The 9,831-nt window shown below is 49.5% G+C and overlaps 1 protein-coding gene across 1 annotated transcript in view; it reads left to right on the top strand.

Annotated features, from left to right (window-relative positions):
- The first annotated feature begins 6,323 nt into the window (after window positions 1-6,323).
- The window catches only part of DUSP29 (dual specificity phosphatase 29), a 33,755-nt gene continuing 30,247 nt past the window's right edge, over window positions 6,324-9,831 (top strand). The window contains exon 1 of the mRNA XM_037130478.2: window positions 6,324-6,366. The gene's annotated coding sequence lies outside the window, so the exon portion shown is untranslated. The remainder of the gene's footprint in view (window positions 6,367-9,831) is intronic.

Genomic DNA, 9,831 nt, shown 5'->3' with positions numbered 1-9,831 from the left:
GTATACGCTCCCACAAGGGATCGAACCTGCAACCTAGGTAGGTGCCCTGACTGAGATTTGAACCCACAACATTTTGGTGTGCCGGACAGTGCTCCAGGTACCCAAACCACCCAGCCAGGGCTTTTTTACTCTTTAATGGGACTACTAGGAAAATTTAAATTGCACACATGGCTTGTAATTATTATATTTCTATTGGACAGAGTTTATCTGAAGGCTTGAAAATATAATGTAACAATTCAAAGTGAACAAATGTAAATGCTATTTGTATCAAAATGTAAATTAATTGAAAACAATATAAAATTAAAATTATTTCCATGTATATTTTCAAAAGAGTTCTTTTTCTAAAACATTCAAAGTTCATATTAAAATAAAAGGGACTATGTAATATGAAATATCAGTTTTAAATAAAAATAATATATATGAACCTGAAAATATTAACTCACTTCTTTGAAAGTTTTGTTAAATTTTATAAACCACTGTTACGAAAAATTATTGACAATTCTAGTAGTCAATGTAAAGAATTGGCATTATCCTTCACACATGTTTCTCTATATACAGATAGATGTACTTGAATGTATATAATATACACATAGTGTATATTATATATACACACAGTGGTACCTCAGTACTCAACGGCTTCAGAACCCGTCAAACCTGGCACCCATCACATTTTAGTGAGAAAAAAATGCTTCGGCACTCGGCGCTTGCTTGCCACTTGTCACAGTTGCCAAAACCTCTAGGAGTCACACGACCACCCGGGAAGAGAGAATGCTCCATCCATTGTTGCTTGCTCACCACTCATTGGAAAGAATTAACAATGAGGACCGAGGTACCATTGTCTATACTTTAAAGAGTACTTCACACTGTTTAATATACAAAATGTTTCTCGGCTGTGATGCAACTGTTGCCATGAATTCCATCTCAGCTGCGGAATTCTGAAGCAGAACACCGGCCCAGCGACGCTCAGCATGACGTACCTGGTTTTTCTACTATCTGAGCTGGTGACGGGGTAAACTCAACAAGCCATCTCTTCTCTCATTTCCACAGTTCCAATCCTCCCCGTGCTCCAAAGTTTAGAGCAACGTAGCCCACCAACCCTCACGGAATTCAGACTCAGCTACCTTTTGTTAGAGGACATGGGACAAGAGAAGGGGAATCACATTCTCTGTGGCCTAAGTGGTGTTAGTCACCAAGTGGGCAGAGTTGTGGGTTGCAGGTGCCCGTGTGCAGAGCCAGATCCCAGGAGAACGAGGCACCCATGTATCCTTTTTATTTTTAAATTTACACAGAGCAGAGGCCACTCTTCTGGGTTTTACTGACTAAAATGGGTGTAAATGTGCGACCACCGTGGCTAAGATACGGAACAGTTCCACCAGCCCCCCAAATTCTTACCAGGTTCGGCATTGCCGGGTTTTGTCTTTAGCCATTCCAGTAGGTGCACAGCAGTATCTCAGTGTTGGTGTGTTTCTGGTATGGGGGACCCCCGAAAAAGAAGCTCAGGAGGGGCTCCTGTGTCCAGGGTCTATGGATGATATTGTCTAGGAAAGTCAAAAAATTCCCCTCTTGGATTTGTGACTTCTCTAAGAAAATGCCTTGGAAGGCCATTTAAAAATTTTTAACTTTTTAATTACAGTTGACATACAATAGTACATTAGTTTCAGGTGTGCAATGTAGTGATCAGACACATATGCACCCTATGAAGTGGTCACCCTGGAAGATCCAGTAGCCGTCCGACACCATGTGTGGTTATCAATCACGGCATTATTCTCCATGTTCCCTATGCCATACTTCCACCCTGTGACTGTTTTTAGAACCGGCAATATGTACCTCTCAATCCCTTCTCCTTTTTCTCCCATTTCCCCTCCCCCTGCCGTCTTTCTCTGTGTAACTTAGGTCACTTAGTATAATACTCTCTAGGTCCCGCTATACTGTCACAAATGGCAAAGTTTCATTCATTTTGATGGCTGAGTAATATTCCATTGTTTATGCATATGCACCACATCTTCTTTATCCATTTGTCCACTGATGCACACTTAGGTCACTTCCACATCTTGCCTATTGTAAATAATGCTGAAATAAATGTAGGGGAACATATATCTTTTCAAATTAGTGCTTTGGGTTTCTTCGGATAAATACACAGAAGTGGAATTGCTCGATCATATGGCAGTTCTATTTTTTATTTTTTTGAGGAACTTCCATACTGTTTTCCGTCGTGGCCACATCCACTTTCAATCTCACCAAAAGTGCACGGGGTTCCCCTTTCTCCACACCCTCGCCAGCACTTGTTTCTTGATTTACTGATGACAGCCATGCTGACCAGGGTGAGGTGGTACCTCATTGTGGTTTTAACTTGCACTTCCCTGATGGTTAGTGATATTGAGCATCTTTTCATACTTCTATTGGCCATCTGTATGTCCTCTTTGGCGAAATATCTATTTAGGTCCTCTGCCCATTTTTTAAAATGGAATTTGTTGTTTTGGTGTACAATTGTGTGAGCTTCTTACATATTTTGAATATTAACCCCTTATGAGGTGTACCATTGGTGACTATCTTCTCCAACTCAGTAGGTTGTCTTTCTGTTTGGTTGATGGTTTCCTTTGCTGTGTGAGGACTCTGGTTTGGTGCTGTCCTTGCTGGGTTTTTTTTGACACAAATGGGAGGCCCCTGGACTCAGCATGCTTGGGAGGCAGAGACTAAGAGGAGCTGACTTGCTCCAAATAATCATAAGGGAAGGACCTCTCAGTTGAGGGACACAGCTCCAGAGAAGAGAGTGAGAGGCCAAGAACGCCAATAAAGGACATCTGGGATGGTTTTACAGGCAGAGAGGAGTTTTGTGAACGTGGCAGGTACAGAGACAGAGACCTCTGGAGGATGAAATTCCCCAGGCACAGGGTCCAGCCAATGGTTTTCTAATAGGGAGGTTAGACATTGAATTTGGAGTTGTTTTCTGCTCTGCGCTGTGGCATGGGGTGGATGTGCTTCAGAGAAAACACAGAGGGGGGTGGTGTCAAGCTTGGGGTGAGGTTGGAGAAGTGAGAGACCAGAGGGTTTCCTCGAGGGTGAGGAGGCACAAGGGCTACAGCAGAGCAGGCTCAGGAGAAAGGAGAGCCACCCGGCCTAGACCTCTCCCACGGAATGGTCCTTCGGTCCTTTGAGGTAGTGCAGAGGGCTCTGGGCTTCCTGCAGAGCATGGGCCTCAGTCTGTTTGCTTTGCTTTGTTTTTTTAATAGGAAAGAAGAGAGACCTCTAGGGGTGAAGCGGACTTACAGCCATCAGACTGCACAGGTCTGCCTCAGAGATGGATGTGGCTCTGCCCTGCGGGTTCTGTCTGAGAGGGCAGCTTCCATCCTGGGGGCCAGCTGGACGCAGCAGCTGCGTGATCTCAGGTGTCTGCAGAGCACTGGAGACCCCTGGGCCTTTTGGACTCAGAAAAGTCATGTATTAGTCAAATCTCATGCATTCGTCTCCTATTGCTGCTCTAACAAATTAAACTCAGTGGCTGAAAACAGCACTTTTATTATCTTACAGTCCTGTGGGTCGGAAGTCCGGCATGGGTCTCACTGGGTGCACATCAAGGTGCCCACAGGACCGCATTCCTCTGGTAAGTTCCAGGGGGGAATCCGTTTACTTGCCTTTTCCAGCTGCGAGGGGCTTGCGGCCCCTTCCTCCACCTTCAAAGGCAGCCAGTGGGGATTTGAGACCTTCTCACGTGGCAACGCTTCCCCCTCCTCTGCTGCCGGTGTCTTCCAGGAACCTCTGTGGTCACACTGGGCCCACCTGGATGACCCGCGCTACTCTCCCTATTTTAAGGTCAGATGATTAGCAAACTTAATTCCCCTGTGCCTCCTGACGTGTACTCACGGGACCCAGGCGTTAGCATGTGGACATCTTTCCAGGGAGTGTATTTTCTGCCACACTTTGCCACTGGGCGTAAGTGGGATTCTGATCCAGAGAAGCTGAGCTGAAGAGCAGCGTCCGCCTGTACCTGAAAATGGAGAAAGTAGAGGGAGATTCTGGGGAGAAGGACTTTGCTATGAAAATAACATGGGTCAGAGCAGCGGCAGTGGGAGGGAGGAAACCATGTCAAATGCTGCTACAGGTGAGCTCTCAACCAGCTACGATGAAAATGACAGCTGTTTCTGCACGTCACCCTTCACCTGCGCTGGTGCAGCCTGCTGGGGCGCAGAGTCCCGGCCGACCGTCCTTGGAGTTTGGAATAGTTGGCAACATCCCCGAGTGCAGTCTGTGATTGATTGATTACCTGGTTCACTCCCGCGCCGGCAGAGCGATGTGCGTGCTGTGTCCACACACAGAAACTCTTGGGATCTCCCCAGGGCCTGAGTTCCGCCCTTAGCGTTAGTTAAGCAGGGAACGCGGTCGTTTGGGCCACAGGTGAACTCTTCAGCTGCTAGAAAACAGATCAGGCATCTCGTGTCGCCACCACCACTCTCTCCTGACAAAGTCTTCCAGGGCTCCCTACTGCTCCTCAGAATGAATGACATGGTTTTCCACCCTACCCCACCTATGTCATCCTCTTGGGGGTGTGCTTTTAATGTGTGAAGGCTTGAGGGATGGAAAATGTGCAGAGAGCATCACCAGTCTCCTGGCCAACCACTTCCAGGGTGTCCTCTAATGGAGGTGATGACCCAGCAGCCCACCCAGTTCTTTCCTCGGCCTTATCTACTTGAACACCCTCCTGGACAGCACATGAAGAACTGTCTCCCTCCCTAATCAATCATCGATCTATCTCCCATGTCTTTAGATGTTTGATTTTTGCCCCATGCTGAGCCTACATCTTCAGAGGCCCCTCTTGCCTCCTTAGCCCTGGAGTTGGGGTGGGATGGGCCCCCCAGTGAGATGTAGATCCATCTTCGGGCTTTGTCGGCTCCAGCAGCTCTGACTCCTTTGGTTCTCGGGGTGACTGCAGCAGGGTCTCCAGCCCGCTTCTCCGACCCCCGCATCGACAGCAGGGACTGGTGGGCCCTGATGTTTTGACCTCCGTGTACAATCGGGTCCGGAGTCTCTGCCCTGTGAATATTTTTTGTGCCAAGAAATCCGTAAAAGCTAAGTCTCTGAGCAGTTTCGCAATGAAAATTACTAGAAATAACCACTCTGAGTAAATCCGGCAGGGGCTAAACAAGCACATTGTGAGGAAGATCTTCGGTTTGCAGAATACAGAGCTGCAGAGAACAATACAATGACCCGACTCAAGAAGACCCTATTAAGTGAAGGATGTGGGGAGACTGGTGACCCCCCATCTCCCTCCAATCCTTCACACATTAGTGTACGCCCCAAAGTGGGTGACAAGGATGGAAAACCCCACCATTCATTATAAGGAACTGTGAGAATCCCTGGCAAGGTTTTACTAGGAAGTTGGAGGAGGAGCCTGTGCAGGTCTGCGGCGCTCAGCACTGAAAAGGAGGGCCACAGCTGCGGGGCCGGGGCGGGGCCGGGGCGGGGCCGGGGCGGGGAGGGGGCTGGGAGGGGGCGGGGCGGGGGCGGGGCGGGGGCGGGGCCGGTCCTGGAGCCAAAGAGGCGGGAGGTGGAGAGAAGGAGCTGCCCAGAACAGAGAGGCCTGGGAATGACTGTTGAGTTGGAAATATTTTTGGCATCCTAATACCACCTAGCATTTTAAAATGTTTAGCACGTGCCAGGCACTAAGTCCTTTCCATACTTTATGTCATTTACCCTAACAACACAAAAGCACAAGAGGATGGCATTATGATTATTCTCCCCTCTGAACCCCAGGAGGGTCGAGCGCTTCACTAGAGGTCTCACGGGAAGCAGCACGGAGAATGGACCAAGTTTACAGTCTTTCTTGGGGGCATTTCATGGACTGTCTCACATGATGTGGCATCCGTTGCATCCACGTCCCCAGAAATAGCTCCACAAACTCCCAGAAAACACTGAGATGGACAGTTCCTCTCCAGGGTGAGCACCCCAACCCTCCCACAGGCTCCGGACCAGCATGTAAAACTTTCCCCGTTCCAACACTCCAGGATGGGGACACCGGCAGGGCCCCACAGACACCTGGCCTCATCCATCCCAAGAAAACAATGCTGGCAAGTCCCCCTGCCAGGGCACCCCCCATGCCCCCGCCCCTGCAGCCACATGTTCTGCCTCTGTGGCCCAGCCAGGGACAAGTGTGTGGGCTCAGGTACAGGACTCCCAAAGTCAAGGGTTTCAGGTCACACTGGTGAAGCAGACGCCTCGGGTTTCTTCTCAGACTGGGCAGCACACGAGGTCAGCGTCAGCAGATCGGACCCTAAAAATAGGCCCTCAGACGCCAGTCTGGGCGGCTGAGTGTGCCACACCATACACCCTGCGGACAAGCACCTCCTGACCCAGCGTGGCCCCAGTGCACAGGTAAGGCCCTGGGCTGGCGAGGCCGGCATCTCTTGGGTCCAGCCAAATGTCCTTCAGGGGCCTGGGTGTAGGGATTAGAAGCCCCTTCCCACTCTATCTCTAGAGAGACAGAGGACAGCTGACATCCTTTTAGTGTGAAAGGCTTCTCGTTACCCATTTTTCTCTAGAGACTCCGTGGAATTTTCTCTACTCGCCTCCCTCCAAATCTGAGCTTCAGCTCAATGCTTGTTTCTAAAGGGTAACGGGGAGGGTTAAAGCCCAGTGGAGGCACTGGACGCCCTGTGTCACATTCCAGCAAGGCCTGCATTTGTCCATTTAGCCCATTGAGGGGGAACAATCTCCGCGGGAGGGGTGGGTAGAGGCACCAGAGTGACTCACATCGTGGGTAGGGCAACCCAAACCACAAACCCAAACCCCACGGATGAGAATTCTCCCCAAGGGTCATTCAGACAGAAGGACTATATGTTTTTGAAATCCTCACCCGAAAATATGTTTTATTGAGAGGAAGGGAAATGGGATGAGGTCGGGCAGGGAGGGAAAGAGAGAGAGAGAGAAACAGCGATTTGAGAAAACCAATCTGTTGTTGCCTTCTGTTCGTGCCCTGGCCAGGGGTCCAACCCACAACCTAGGTATGTACCCCGAATGGGGATCAGTATTTTAAGGCTCTCCCCAATCCTGTTTGGAAGAATGGGACTGAGGATGACGTCTTGGTATATATGGGGAGACCGAGTCACAGAGGGACAGAGCCACTGGACCAAAACAGCAGTGTGTGTGGGTAGCAAGGCGGGAGGGCATCCTGCGTCTCAGACCAGGGGTCTTCCCTTAGACCCTGGCGCCCTTGTCCTATGACCCCAGTGGCACCTCATGGGCCTGGAACACAAGAGCTACCGGGAGTGGGAGGCTCTTACTGTTCCGGAAAAGCTGAAAACAACCTGAGGGGAAAGCTCAGAGTGAGAAGGGAGGGGGCGCAAGGGGTGTGTGGAGAGGCCCCCCTCTTCAGGCCCTAGCGCCCGAGGGCCCCTGGTAGCAGAGCTTATTCTGTTGCCCTGACTTTTTTCTTGGGGCCCCTCCTTGTCCTCTTCATGAAAAATCATTTTGGTCCCACCAAGTGACATGTAGAAACAACACTTGAAGGGCTGCGAAGTCCTGTCCAAGGAAAAAGCTTTGGGCAAGGGGATGAGAGGGGGGATGCGGGCTGGGGAGCGAGGGGCAGGTCAGTGGGCCCTGAAGCCTTTTTGGGGGGCCAGGGCCTGGAAACAGCCACTCCAGGGCCTGATGCCAGAGGTCATATCTCCGTTCGTCCTCTTCAGCGTGACCCCAGAGCAGGTGGTGATTGAATTGTCACTTCTGGTGACTGTCCATGGTTCCAGGCCCACCAATTCCACAGTTGTTAGTATCTGCCAGGCAGCACCGGCAGACATTAACAGCTGGAGGGAGCCCTTTCTCCTCTTCCCAAAGCCTTGCTGCACTTCATGCAGCAAGAGGCAATTGAACCCCATCACCTGCAGAATGTTCAGCCTTATTTATGTCCCATCGGTTTGCCACAACTCCCCCCAGAGACCCTCATCCTCAGTCAAACCTCCCTACTCATTCTTCCCTACTCTTAGCTCAGAACTCAGCTCCCAACACAGTTGGAAATTCTCCACCCACCCTGCCCCCTGCCTCCTTGCTTCCCCTTCATGAAACATTCCCTGAGCCCATGCCAATGTGCCAAGAACTTACATTGTCTCATTTAATCCAATAACCAGGGAGGTGGCCATTTTCCCCATTGGTAGATGAGGAAGCTACTGTAAAGCCCATGTACATGAGACTCAGGCCAGTGAGAGTCCTTTCCTGGACTTCACACTAGTCTGTGTTTCCCGCTGGGAAAGGACACAAACTTGAGAGGCCCAGGCCTGCTCTCAGGAGCACATACTTGGTGACCATGAATAGAGCGACCTGTCCATTAGCATGGGCTGGGATACTTGGCTGCTTGGGTTGAAGCCCGGCCTCACCACTTACTAGCTTGTTGTTGTGTTACTAACAACCTTTCTGACCCTCATTTTTTTTTCATCTGTAAAGTGGGAGCAGCTATTGCCTGACTAGGAGGTTTTGAGAGCAAGTAATCACTGGGCATATGATAAAAGTAACCAACCATATGATCATTTCTCGGAGGCTTGCCAGGCCCTCGATTTTTCAGTGAACTTTTGTGGCAGCTTTAAGAGGTGGGCACTTGGCCCCCAGCCCTCCCAAGGCCCAGAGCCTCGCTGCACAGCCTCAAGAGACAGGCCTGGTGAGGAGTAGTGGCCTGAATGGGAAATGGAGGGGTGGGGCCCCACAGTGAGGGGCCCCCTACTCTACCCTCCTTCATCTTTCCCTGCACAAAAAAGCCTTATGTGCTGAGGGGAGGCACAGTGGGAAACGGTGCTTGAAAGACCTGAACTGAAAGGCCATCTATCCCTGAATTCACGAGCTGCGAGACTGCCAGCAGTGTTCCCACATGTCTTCAGAGGAAGCGGAGGCTCAACTGCTTGGGGGTCAGGAACCGCAACTGGCCCGATCGGACGTCACAGCCGCTCGGGCCTGTGCAGAGTCTCCTCCGCCCTCAGGGCCAGGCCGCAGAGGGAAAGTCCATCCCGGCCCCCTTGTCTGAGAAAAAACCCGAGTGTGGGCCTCCAACAGTTTCCCGGAGGCCCAACCCTGCCAAACCGAGATTGGGGAAATCAATTAGGAGTTCATAAATTACCACCCTGAAGCACTTTGAAACCATTTGAAGAGTTAATCAAACAAGTTAATGACATCAACACCATCGGAGAAGGAATATTAAATTACCTCTTTAAATGAAGGCTTTTGTTTTTTTAATAAAAGAAGTTTATATTAATTCACATAATTGCCTCCTGTTAACATTCTTGCCAGAATAAAAAAAAGAAATCTGTTGAACTTGGATTATGTCTGATACATTAAGAATTAAATTACAGGCAACAAAAAAAAAATTCCTGGGTTTTCATGTCCAAGTTTTAATTTTTTAAAAGATCCACAACTTTTATTTCCTGGTTGGGATCATTTTTGTAGATTTAAGATGCGAAAGACAAGCACTGACTTGTAGAAAATTAAAAATATGTATATTTTTATGTGTACCCTGCTGCCAAATTCCATCCCTCCACATACCCCGGCAGTAGGTATTACTCTCCTAATAGAGTAATTTACTGGACCACAGTAACGTTTCTAGTCCCCTTCTTTCCAGGCCCGGTCCAAGCCCACCTTGGGTGGTGTCATGGGAGAAGTGTGGCCTGCGTGCATTTAAACACAGACTTTCCCCACGACCCCAGTGCACTGGGAGCGTAAATATGCAACGCACATATACCCATCAACACAGAAGAGAATTGTATTTAAAAGATTAGATTATAAACCACTCTATTAGACCAAAAACTCCTGGGAGGCAGAGACCTCTCTGGTTTAGTCCATCTCTGGCTCTCAACAGGGTGT

Source organism: Artibeus jamaicensis, unplaced genomic scaffold (genome assembly GCF_021234435.1).
Source record: "Artibeus jamaicensis isolate MK-2021 breed Jamaican fruit bat unplaced genomic scaffold, CSHL_Jam_final contig_332, whole genome shotgun sequence".
In the NCBI taxonomy this organism is placed as follows: domain Eukaryota; kingdom Metazoa; phylum Chordata; class Mammalia; order Chiroptera; family Phyllostomidae; genus Artibeus; species Artibeus jamaicensis.
The sequence above is the reverse complement of the archived record's forward strand: the minus strand, read 5'-3'. Positions and strand labels throughout refer to the sequence as shown.